The following is a 13,176-nucleotide window of genomic DNA, read 5'->3' as shown; positions in this document are numbered from 1 at the left end:
ATGCATAACTGATTCACCTTAAGGTACAGACAGTACAACATTGTAAATCAACTACACTCCAATAAAAATTAATTTTTAAAAATATCCCATGAACAAGAACCTACAGAAGAGGCCAAACTTTTGAACTGTGCAGAAATTTTCCTTGACTCCCTCCTTTGTTCAACCACAATTTGATGGATTTGTCAGGCATTGTTTTCAGCTCTAGCAACAAAGTTGCTTTCCTTTAGGGTTGATAGACTTTCATCTCAGAGGGGATAGAGGTTTAGGAAAAGGTTTTCCCCCCCAGTGCCTCTCATTTGCATCAGCTGCAGTAGGACTCTGAAGTCAAAGGTCATTCTCTATTGACTACAGACTTCCCACAAAGTGACTTTTTTGACAGAGAGGAAGAACATGCATGTGCTGTTGTGGCTGCCAGTGAAACAATTTGGACCAAAACTCCAGACAGAAATTATTTATCCAGGAAAAAGTGGCAGTGGAGTTATCAGGCCTTCTCTAATAATAACGGGTTGCAGGAGTCATTTTAGGATTGCAGAGTATTCTTCTAGAATCTGAAGCCCGACTCTGCCGAGTGAGGCTCTTGGCCCAGCCATCCCTACCAAGTGCCCCTCTGAGTGGCACCAGAGAGGGTGAGTTCTCCTTCATGTCTGCATCAGATGAAAGGAAGGCCCTTCGCAAAGTATATGACTTTCTGCAATGAACCTTGAGCAATGACATTTAGACATAATTGGCTTCTAAGATGATAGTGGAAACATAATTGTAACCCAAAGCAATTGTAAATGAAAGAGATTTCCCTAAATGATCCAGGCTTCCCAGGTGGTGAAATTGGTTAAGAATCCGCCTGCCAATGCAGGAGACACAGATTCGACCCCTGGGTCAGGAAGATCCCCTGGAGTGGGAAGTGTCAACCCACTCCAGTATTCTTGCTTGTAGAACCCCATGGAGAGAGGAGGCTGGAGGGCTACAGTCCATGGGTTCGCAAAGAGCTGGACACGACTGAGCACTCATGCATGCATCCTCCCTAAATGATCCATTACTGAAGAAGCTCACTATTTGACATTATCTTGTTTGTTAGCTTACTTCTGTATTATCTGCCTTCTCTGTGCCTCTTCCATGAGGGTGGGTTCTTGTCTTCTTCGCCAACATAGACCAGTTGCCTGATAAGAACTTTATTAAATATTCCATGACTGAGCTGAATAACTGATGATATAGATGATATAAACCTGGGAGGGACATCAGGCTCCATATCCCAAAGCTGTCAGCTTAGTGGAATGACCAGCTGAACTGACAAGGTGACATTTAAGAGCAATAAAGATGAAGTCTCTTATCTGGGCCCCCATTTCCACCTGCACAAGAGAAGGATGGCGGAAGCTTGGCTTAAGAGCAACACCTATGAAACACTTACAGGAGTTTGTGTACGATAAACTCAGTGTGAGTCAATAGTATGAAGAGAAAATGGCCAATATCATTACTATAAATGTGTCCCCCATTATGGTCGGTTGATTTGCCACAAGGGGGCCAAGATAATTCAAGGATTGTGTTTTCAACAAATCATGCTAAGACAAAGTGTCTACATGCAGAAGAATGAAGTTAGACCCATACCTCAATCATATTAAAAAATTTAAACTCAGAATGGTTAAAGATCAAATGTAAGAGGTAAAACTATGAAACTCTTAGAAGAAAACATAGAGGTAAAGTCCATAACCTTGAGTTAGGCAACGGTTTCTTAAGTATGACAACAAAAACACAAGTGACAAAAGAAAATTAGATACATTGGCCTTCATCAAAGTTAAACACTAAGTCCACAGAATGGGAGAAAATATTTTCAAATCATATACCTGATACTGATCTAATATCCAGAATTTAGAAAAGCTCTAACAACTCAATATAAAAAGACAACTCAATATAAAAAGACAACTCAATTAAAAAAAAAAAAAAACTTAAATAGACACTTTTTAAGAAAGATATGCAAATGGAAAATGAGCACGTGTTAAGATATTTGACATCAGTAATCACTAGGGCAAGGCAAGTCAAAGTGATTTTGTACCCACTATGATGGCTGTTATCAAAGAGATAACAACAAGTGTTGGAAAGGATGTGGAGGAATTGGAACCTTCATATTTTACTGGTAGAATTATAAAATGGTGCAGCCACTGTGGAAAACATTCTGTCAGCTCTGCAGAAGGTTAACCATGGAATTACTGTATGACCTGGCAATTCCACTCCTAAGTATACACCAAAGAGAATTAAAACACATGCACAAACACTTGTATGTCTTTTATTTTTATATTCATGAAAACATTATTCATTATATCCCCAAGTTAAAAAGAACACAAAGTCCATCAACTGATGAATGGATAAAGAAAATGTGATGTATCCATACAATCGAATATTATTCAGCAATAGAAAGCAATGAAGTACTGATACAGGTTACAACACGGATGAAGCTTGAAAATATAAACATGAAAGTAAAACACTAAGTCAAAGAAGCCAGTCACAAAATGTCACATCTTGTTCAGCATCATTAGTCACTAGGGTAAGGCAAATCAAAGTGATTTCACACCCATCGGCCCATTTATGTGAAATGTCCAGAAAGACAAGTATATACAGGCAACAGATCAGTGGTTGCCAGAAGGTGGGAAATAAGCAGAGACTGCTGATAGGTATGAGGTTTCTTTGGGGGATGATGCAGATGTTCTGGAAGTGGGAGAAGACTCTTGAGAGTCCCTTGGACTGCAAGGAGATCAAGGAGTCCATCCTAAAGGAAATCAACCCTGAATATTCATTGGAAGGACTGATGCTGAAGCTGAAACTCTAATACTTTGGCCACCTAATGCAAAGAGCTGACTCATTGGAAAAGACCCTGATGTGGGAAAGGTTGAAGGCAGGAGAAGAAGGGGGTGACAGAGGATGGGATGGTTGGATGGCATCACTGACCCAATGGACAAGAGTTTGAGCAAGCTCCAGGGGATAGTGAAGGACAGGGAAGCCTGGTGTGCTGCAGTTCATGGGGTCACAAAGCGTCAGACATGACTTAGCGACTGAACAATAGCAACTGCATAACTCTGTAGACATAATAAAAACCACAAAAAAAAATACTGAATTTTGCACTTTAAAAGCACAAGTTTTGTGATATATAAATTATACCTTAATAAAGGTGTTATTGGGCTTCCCAGGTGGCACTAGTAGTTAATAAAAAAAAAAAACCCTCCTGTCGATGTTAGAGACGTAAGAGACTCAGGTTTGATTCTTGGGTCGGGAGGATCCCCTGGAGGAGGGCATGGCATTCCACTTCAGTATTCTTGCCTGGAGAATCCCATGGACAGAGGAGCCTGGGGGCTACAGTCCACAGGGTCACAAAGAGTGGGACACGACCAAAGTGACAGCATGCGCGCACACATGCAAAGCTATTATTAAAAAAATGGGGGGGGGGGCGGTGGCATGAGGAAGGCTTCCCCAGAACAAGGTCCCTTTCACAGAGCACTTGTCACTTCCTGCCTGAAATACTGAATTCAGTCCTGGGCACCTGGGACAGAAGCAAAGTAAAACTGTGTCACCAGTGGAAAGCAGTTTCAATAGTTAGGACATTTAGACTTGTTCTGAGCAGAACATTGAGGGTGTATCAGATGCTTAACCTGTTTGTTTGTTTTTTTTAAATCCACGTACCTACGGACACCTTATCTTCAACAAAGGAGGCAAGAATATACAATGGAAAAAAGGCAACCTCTTTAACAAGTGGTGCTGGGAAAACTGGTCAACCACTTGTAAAAGAATGAAACGAAAACACTTTCTAACACCATACACAAAAATAAACTTAAAATGGATTAAAGATCTAAATGTAAGACCAGAAACTATAAAACTCCTAGAGGAGAACATAGGCAAAACACTCTCCGACATAAATCACAGCAGGATCCTCTATGACCCACCTCCCAGAATATTGGAAACAAAAGCAAAAATAAACAAATGGGACCTAATGAAACTTAAAAGCTTTTGCACAACAAAGGAAACTATAAGCAAGGTGAAAAGACAGCCCTCAGATTGGGAGAAAATAATAGCAAATGAAGCAACAGACAAAGGATTAATCTCAAAAATATACAAGCAACTCCTGCAGCTCAATTCCAGAAAAATAAATGACCCAATCAAAAAATGGGCCAAAGAACTAAACAGACATTTCTCCAAAGAAGACATACAGATGGCTAACAAACACATGAAAAGATGCTCAACATCACTCATTAACAGAGAAATGCAAATCAAAACCACAATGAGGTACCATTACACGCCAGTCAGGATGGCTGCTATCCAAAAGTCTGCAAGCAATAAATGCTGGAGAGGGTGTGGAGAAAAGGGAACCCTCTTACACTGTTGGTGGGAATGCAAACTAGTACAGCCACTATGGAGAACAGTGTGGAGATTCCTTAAAAAACTGGAAATAGAACTGCCATATGACCCAGCAATCCCACTTCTGGGCATACACACCGAGGAAACCAGATCTGAAAGAGACACGTGCACCCCAATGTTCATCGCAGCACTGTTTATAATAGCCAGGACATGGAAGCAACCTAGACGCCCATCAGCAGACGAATGGATAAGGAAGCTGTGGTACATATACACCATGGAATATTACTCAGCCCATTAAAAGAATACATTGAATCAGTTCTATAGAGATGGATGAAACTGGAGCCCATTATACACAGTGAAGTAAGCCAGAAAGATAAAGACAATTACAGTACACTAACACATATATATGGAATTTAGAAAGATGGTAACGATAACTCTATATGCAAAACAGAAAAAGAGACACAGATGTACAGAACAGACTTTTGGACTCTGTGGGAGAAGGTGAGGGTGGGATGATCTGAGAGAACAGCATCGAAACATGTATATTATCTAGGGTGAAACAGATCACCAGCCCAGGTTGGGTGCATGAGACAAGTGCTCAGGCCTGGTGCACTGGGAAGACCCAGAGGAATCGGGTGGAGAGGGAGGTGGGAGGGGGGATGGGGATAGGGAATACATGTAAATCCATGGCTGATTCATGTCAATGTATGACAAAACCCACTACAATATTGTAAAGTAATTAGCCTCCAACTAATAAAAATAAATGAAAACAAACAAACAAACAAGGCTGAGGACACAGTTCTTCAAATTTGCCTGGTGTTTATGTGGGAGAGGAATCAGAACCGGGCTCTGTTACCCTGAGCTGCCTGAGGAAATGGCTGGTGTTGCCTCAACACGAAGGAGAACTTTATTTCTGAATTGTCTCAATGAAGACAGAGTTTTCTCTGAGCATGAGGAGTTCCTCACTGTGAGAGCAAGCAGTCAGAGTTCATGTGGTCAGGATGCTACGGAAGGCCAGGGGTGGCTTCAAATGACAGGTCAGATTGGCTGACCCTGAGATAGTTTTCCTATGAGTGGATCCTATCATCTAATCCCAGGAAACTCTTGCGGGTTGTAACTGATCTCTCAGCTCTCATATGCCTGGAAGTCTGTGATACTTTTTTTTTTTTCCCTCTAAGTACATTTATTACTTGCAGTTTCACACAATCACATGTACCAATGTTTTTGTCTATTTGACATGAGCTTAAAATATCTTCTGAAATCTATCCTTATCAACCAAAAGTCAGGATCATCAGCAAATTCAAACGTTTTTCTGTGCCCTTGTCCAGATCATTTATAAAATGATCCAAGCAGCATCTTCGCAGGAACGTGGTTGTTAACATGTCTCCATGCAGAGAGGTACCCATTCATTTCCACCTTGTTTCCTGTTTCAAACTGGTTCTCTGTTCATGACAAGGCTCCCTCAATCCTCTGGTAATTCCACTTTTTAAAAATAGTCTATAAGGTAGAACTGTATTAAAGGCATTTTTAAAGACTAAAGCTTTTTTTAAAAAAGAAAAAGACTAAAGGAGCTACCTTCAATGTATTTCCTGTTGCAGTCTGAAGTGGTTTGGAAGCTGTGTGTGGTCTAACCCACTCAGCACTATCACTAAACATCAGTAGGGAAGACAGAGGGCTGTGAGCTATTACCTTCACTGCCTCCCCTCTATCTACGTGCATATTTCTTTCCTCAAGAATTTATCAATATAATGGGTCAATCAGCCATAAATTGCTTTTGCAGAAGTTATATCATTTGCTCAGTGTCTGTGGCCCCACTTTTTTACTTTGACCAACATCAAAGATAAAAAATCTGAGCCCCAGTAGCTGTAGGTTTCCACAATCCCCTGGGACTCCTTATAAAATTAGTTATATTCTGCCCTTTAGCACAGGGCTATTTAAAGACAGATTATATGTTTTGAGCTCTGTAGGTTCTCTCTTAAGTTTCTTTAAAATAGTTTTTAACCTGCTGGAGGCTGTGGATCAATTTCAAGCAATCTATCAATTCACTGAAATAATATACAAAATCTTGTGCTCATGTATATAGTCATTTTTCCTGCCTGATTCAAACTTTACACCTGACCTGCCACTCACAGGGGGCTTCTCTATTCTTCTTTGTATGTGACCAAAGCATCATTAGTCCCACTACCATGAGACTGTTGTTGTTTGCTACTGTTCACTTCTGTTGCCACTGCTGCTACTATCAAAACTGTCACCGTCATCAGGACTGTCATCAGTTTCCATCTTCCCAGCTGCTTATAGTCTCTGACATCTGTCACTAGGAAGCTGGAACATACACAGCTCGTGAAGTAATTCGGATTGTGGCCAAAAGTACACTATGTACCAGGAAGAATGGTGTTCCCCCTGGCCTAAGATTCTGGGCGTTGCCTGGCAATGCTGCCATGCACCCCAATTTCACCAAGGTGGGCCCTTTCCCTCGCTGCTATCAAGCTGGCTCAGCTTGCACAGTGAGCGTGTCACTGGGCTCCAGCTTGTGGCCAACTACACTCACATGTCTGCCACCCTATCCACTTGAGGTCTTACCCGTCTCTTTCCCTAGCATACTGGGTAGAAACAGTGTCTTAGCTCAGGCTGTGGAATATCATATTTATAAGCAATATAGATCCCTGGGTCAGGAAGATCCCCTGGAGAAGGGAATGGCTACCCAATCCAGTATTCTTGCCTGGAGAATTCCACTATTATAACTTTATCTAAACCTAATTAAGTCCAAAGGCTGTACCTCCTAATACCATCACACTGAATTTGGGGAGGACACAGACACTCAATCAGAAACACATATGGTGGTCTCCCACTGCCTGGATGGGAATCCAGTACCCACTACTTACTTTCCATTACCTCTCTGTGCCTCAGTTTCCTCATCCCTAAAAATGGAGGTAATGATAATATTGGCCTCATAGACTTATTTTGAGGATTAACTGAGTTTATAAAAGTAAAGGTTGGAGCAGTAGCTGGCATATAGCAAATGCTGCATAAATGTTAACTATTGTGATTTATTTAAGGAGGTAGGTTATACCCTGGATTTGACCCAGAAGGACCACAATCCAAAGGAGTTATAATAAAGGAAGGTGAAAATGAAAGTCACTCAGTCGTGTCTGACTCTTTGTGATCCTGTCCATGGAATTCTCCAGGCCAGAATTTGCTGGAGTGGGTAGGTAGCCTTTCCCTTCTCCAGGGGATCTTCCCAACCCAGGGATCGAACCCAGGTCTCCTGCATTGCAGGTGGATTCTTAACCAGCTGAGCCACAAGGGAAGCTCAAGAATGCTGGAGTGGGTAGCCTATCCCTTCTCCAGGGGTTCTTCCCGATCCAGGAATTGAACCAGGGTCTCCTGCATTGCAGGCGGATTCTTTCCCATCTGAGCTATCAGGGAAGCCCCTAATAAAGGAAACGCTTGGGTAAATGTCAGAGTGATCTTCGGACAGTTCTGGAGACAGGAAATCCTTCCAGATGTTTTATTTAACTTGACTGTCTTTTTCTTCTGTACTATGTTTTGCTATTGTTCAGTTGCTAACTCGTGTCTGACTCTTTGCAACCCCATGGACTGCGGCATGCCAGGATCCCCTGTCCTTCACCATCTCCCGGAGTTTGCTTAGATTCATGTCAATTGAGTTGGTGATGCCATTCAACCATCTTATCCTCTGTCACCCGCTTTCTCTTTTTGCCTTCCAACTTTCCCAGCATCAGGGTCTTTTCCAAGGAGTCAGCTCTTTGCATCAGGTGGCCAAAGAATTGTAGCTTCAGTTTCAGCATCAGTTTTTCCAAAGAGGATTCAGGGTTGATTTCCTTTAGGATTGACTGGTTTGATCTCCTGGCAGTCCAAGGGACTCTCAAGGGTTTTCATCAGGACCACAGTTCGAAAAGCATCAGTTCTTCAGCGCTCAGCCTTCTGAACCACGACAGCAAATATCACCCGTATCTCATCAGGAAAACACAGGCACACAGCTGGTCCTCCAGGAATGTATCCCAAGGAAGCTGAGGAAGATGTCCAGCCGGGGGATTTTTGAGTTTTCTCTGAAAGAAACAAGATCCCTGTGTTAAATTGCATAGTCACCAAAAAGAAACAGTACTTGTGGAGGGGATGGAAGTACACCACTCAGATCTCGTTTCAAAAGAAGCTGCAGCTGTGGGGAACACAGTTGCTGGCCAGCCTCTTGAGGCCACTCTTTTGAATCCGCTGCAGCTGGTAAAACCACGCTTCCCCTGGGCTGCCCTCCTCCAAGGACCTGGCTCAACAGGGCTCCTAGAGATGGGCCATTCTGCCTGACCTGGAGCTCCTCTAAAGGGCAACCTTGGTTCAGGACCCCATCAGCTTGAGCTGAGACTTTCTTCGAGTTGCTCCCAAGTACTTCCTACCCAATCCTCAGGCTTCCCAGGTGGTGCTAGTGATAAAGAACACGCCTGCCAATACAGGAGATGTAAAAGATGTGGGTTCGATCCCTGGGTCTGGAAGATCCCCTAGAGGAGGAAATGGCAACCCACTCCAATATTCTTGCTGGAGAGTCCCATGGACAGAGGAGCCTGGGGAGGGGGCTATAGTCCATGGGGTTTCAAAGAGTCAGACACGACTGAAGTGACTTAGCACCCAATCTTCTGTCCTTACTCTTTCCTCACAGGTGTCAGACCTGGCTCGGGGATGGGGGCAGGCTCCCCCACTTTCCCGTGCTCCCAGCCCATCTCCTTTCATAGCCTCTTCCCAGGGAGTCTTCTATAAGTGAACTTACAGAGCTGCTCTTGTCTTGGTGACTGCTTCTGGAAGCACTCAGACTGACACAGAGCTATTACTCCCTCTCTGAACTTCTAGAAGTTTTACCTGCCTACAAATGAAAGCAGATGCTTATTTCTGTCTGTGCTGGATGAACCTTCATAGATATGGCATACCAAGTGAGAAAAGAAATGTTCATGGAGTCAGTGATGTATCATAGTCAAAGGGTTTTTTCCTCCATATTTTTATACTCATTTTAATTGGCTCATTTTCTCATCATATTTCAAATAAATCCAGATTCTTAGCCTGTATGTGTGTTAATTCCTTATCATAAGATTATTGGTACAAGTATGCAGAAAAGTAAATTTATAAGCCTTTGTAATGATTCCAAAAAAAGGAAGGAAGACAGGTAACTGCTGAACTGTTGACTAATAGAGGTCTATTTGCATTTGAAATATTTAGAACTTCATAATAGTACAGACTGGGAAGATATATTGAATGGGTAATTCTGCCATAGTTTAATCAATGTGCCATTAGAGTTAAGTGCACCTATAAACTGCTGGTACACTAGTGTGTCAACCTAAATGAGTGAAAAATTACCAGCAGAGGTGGAAATTATTATTTATACCTGATAGCTATACAATTGTTTTCAGTAATGCTTTTTACATTAAATATTAATTCCAGCATCCTAGCCTTATAAGCCATTTATATTGTTTTCAGAAGAAACGTGAAATAGTAGCTACAATGCTTTACTTCTCTGGCACTGTGGACCTCTCTTGGCTTCAGCCTAAGCCCTCTATGGCATTCCTAACCTGTATTCATCCACCTCTTATTACAGGAAACTGGATATGCCCTGGCCAGTAGCCATCCAGCCGTGTCACTGATCTGCTGTTATGTCCAGCAGTAACCTTGGCATTGTGTTCCTAACTATATCAGTTTCTCCTGCCTATTCCTTCAGGGAAGTCATGTTCCCACATACACAGAGTATACAAAGCAAAATGTGCAATTGTTCAGACTTTGGGTGTTCAATAAATAGGTTTGATTTCATAGAGCTCAGATTGTACTGTTATGAACACATTTAAGAATGATAGAATTACCATTTTCAAGGGAGAAGATTCATAACTGACAGTTTGAATTGATCTGTCACCAAATAATAGGTGTATGAATTGACAGAAATATATATCGTTAACATGGTTAAAATATAAAGAAGAGAATTCAGCCAGCAGAGCCAGTGATGTTGTGTGTATGTGAGTCCTCTAGAGGGCGATGTAGATGCTTGCACTCATTTCCCAGAATCTGGACATTCCAAGTGTCTCATGGAGAACATTGATGAGGTGTGGGGCAAGGAGTTCTGCCTAAAGAAGTGCTTTTCACATAGTAGATATTGAATTGAAGCTTGCTTGAATTATATTAATAGGAGATTATCTTTAATAAAAGCCAACTCCAGAAATAAAATTACCCACAGTACACACTTAAGGAAAGAACCACTGTCTGGCTTATTGATCTCAAACAATCGATTTAAATTGAGGATAAACTGGTTCACTTCTAGCCTCTGAAACTAAAAATAAATGTTTGATAAGAGCAGAAATCAGATTGAAGCCTATGAAACTGCCACTTTGGTATATTAGAAAAGAGTGAATATCGCAATTTCATATGGTTCAACTTAACAGTATATAACAGGTACTTATGTAGGGGTTAGAATTTGGGTGGATGAATTGAATTGAAATTTAATCATTCAAAACATTTTAAGAATGTTATAAGAATTCTATTTAAAGAAAACCCATAGAGAATCTTTTTGAAAGCCAAACCCCTTTAAAAATTAATAATAAGCCTAAAATTTAATTTATTTTTGTCTACTTGAACTTTTGTATTCTCATTAATGTGGAATCACCCATATATATAAAGAAAACCTTTTCATTATAAGATAATTTGAAGTGTAATGCAGGAAAAAATGTGTAATCTAAAACAGATCATGCTAACCTCACCAATATATTGCACTTATAGAAGGTGACAAGCATGTCTTGAATTTAAAACAAGGTTACAGAACAGATCATGAAAATGGCATTTGTGTATGTTGTGAAGCTCCCATTGGACCACTGGAATAAGGCAGGGCTAGCAGACTGGCCAAGTGCGCTTAGGAAATTACCACAGTCTCCACATTTGTAAATGGGCAGTAATATCAATAAAGGGACGATTTCAAATAAGGTACATAGGCATTTGGCATTGGGAATGCTCAATAAATATTATCTATTATTAGAAAAAAGATGTTTTTGAAAAAAAAAGATGACTTTTTTCTTTTTTTTAAGTCAAATCTAAAATGAGCAGTTTAAAAAGGAGTTAATTCATTCACATACATACCAGTTTGCCCCCTTCTTTAATAGCATGAGACAGTGCACACATCAGTCCTGCCATAGGTGTAGCCAGAAGTGACTGAAGTCTGCAAGCAGGCCCCAGACAAGCTAAAGATGAAATAAACCAAAGTTTATAAATAGAACAACAAGCTCCATATCCACACCCTCCCACCACCCCCTACACCCCCCCCCAGCCCCGCCCCAGCCTAGAGCAGGGGAATGAGCTAGCCCATTGACCTGCTAACAGTTTTCATCTGCCTAGCTCAAGTGGCCGCTCCTGGGAGGCAGGGCAGTTACCCTGGTGCGAGAGGGGGCTTCCTCTTGCTCCCGAGAAGCCTTTTGGGGCGGCTTGCTTAGAAACAATAGGAGCCTCTCTCTTTGGAAAAAGTCAGGTAAGACAGCTACAATGACCACTCCTCACCCACACTTAGGCCTGTTGCCAGCATAATAATGATACCCACTCAGGAAAGAGAAGAGAAATAAGAAACAGTATTTTTAAACCTTACTTTAAAAAATAAATATCTAGAGGAAAAAAATCACTTTTCTCCTAAATTAGCAAACTAGAAAACACTCGATTGGTTTTTTCCCAATTGCCCTCATGAAATAACTGTTATTCCCATCAGTGTAGCTGGAAATTATTTTTGTTTAATCTTTAAACTTATGAATTTTTTTCTTCATACATATATATTATTGAAGGATAGTTGACTTACAGTGTTTCAGGTGCAGAGCAAGGTGGTTCAGTTAAACATATACATGTTATTATTTTTCAGATTATTTTCTATTATAGGTTATTACAAGATATTGACTATGGTTTCCTGTGCTAGAGAGTAAACCTTCATTCCTTGTTGCGTATCTGTCATTGAGGCCTAAATGGATTTCAGGCCTTGGAGCAACAATGTAATTAACCCCACCAGAAAGTCTGGAATGACCTGACTCGGATGTGAAAGTAAGAGTGAGAGATGCGATTGTGATCACACTTTCCTTCTTGAGTACAGCTGTGGCATGTGACCTGCAGCCTGTTACCTGCAGGCGACCTGAATGACCTGAGCTTCGGCTCCGTTGGCCTGGGACCCACCGCCTCTGCACACATGGCCGGCTCTGCCCAGCCAGGTGCTCCCGAGAACTCAGGGACTGGCTGGCTGGCTGCCCAGACAGACAGACTGCATGCATCCTAAGTCACTCAGTCGTGTCCAACTCTTTGTGACCCCATGGACTGCAGCCCACCAGGCTCCTCTGTCCATGGGGGTTCTCCAGGCAAGAATGCCAGAGTGGACTGTCATGCCCTTCTCTGGGAGATCTTCTCGACCTAGAGATCGAACAGACGTCTCTTGTGTCCCCTGCATTGGCAGGCGGGTTCTTTACCACTAGCACCAACTGGGAAAGACAGACAGCAGCCCAAGCAAAAACCCGCTAAAACATCCATGGGCCCTTTCCAGACAGTCTACCTTTCCCGGCCATTGCTGAGAGGCAGGCAGATGCTTCTGGAATACAGAGAGTCAGCAAGAACCTGGCCATCCAGAGTTCAGGAAGAAAGAGGCCATGAAGATAACACAGATACACACACACACACACACACACACACATTGTCACAAGAGAGGATTTGACATGTCCTCTCTGGTCTTCCAGCATCTGCTGCCTAAAAGGCCATCCCAGAAGGGCACTTCCACATTTATAGAAGGCTTTGTGTGCAGAGAAAACTGTGGATTTCAGCCCAGCCTCGTGGCTCCCAGAG

The 13,176-nt window shown here is 42.0% G+C and overlaps 1 protein-coding gene and 1 long non-coding RNA gene across 5 annotated transcripts in view; one reads left to right on the top strand and one right to left on the bottom strand.

Moving 5' to 3' along the window:
* ZNF704 (zinc finger protein 704) overlaps positions 1–13,176 on the top strand; it is a 250,294-nt gene that overhangs the window by 168,415 nt on the left and 68,703 nt on the right. The window lies entirely within an intron of this gene.
* The window catches only part of LOC122451394, a 98,489-nt gene continuing 93,576 nt past the window's right edge, over positions 8,264–13,176 (bottom strand). For all 3 annotated transcript variants that reach the window (XR_006272403.1, XR_006272402.1, XR_006272404.1), the window contains 2 exons: positions 11,452–11,552; positions 8,264–8,402 (listed from right to left, as the gene is read on the bottom strand). This is a non-coding gene — a long non-coding RNA (uncharacterized LOC122451394). The remainder of the gene's footprint in view (positions 8,403–11,451; positions 11,553–13,176) is intronic.

The sequence above is a fragment of the Cervus canadensis genome, chromosome 12, assembly GCF_019320065.1.
Source record: "Cervus canadensis isolate Bull #8, Minnesota chromosome 12, ASM1932006v1, whole genome shotgun sequence".
In the NCBI taxonomy this organism is placed as follows: Eukaryota; Metazoa; Chordata; class Mammalia; order Artiodactyla; family Cervidae; genus Cervus; species Cervus canadensis.
The sequence above is the reverse complement of the archived record's forward strand: the minus strand, read 5'-3'. Positions and strand labels throughout refer to the sequence as shown.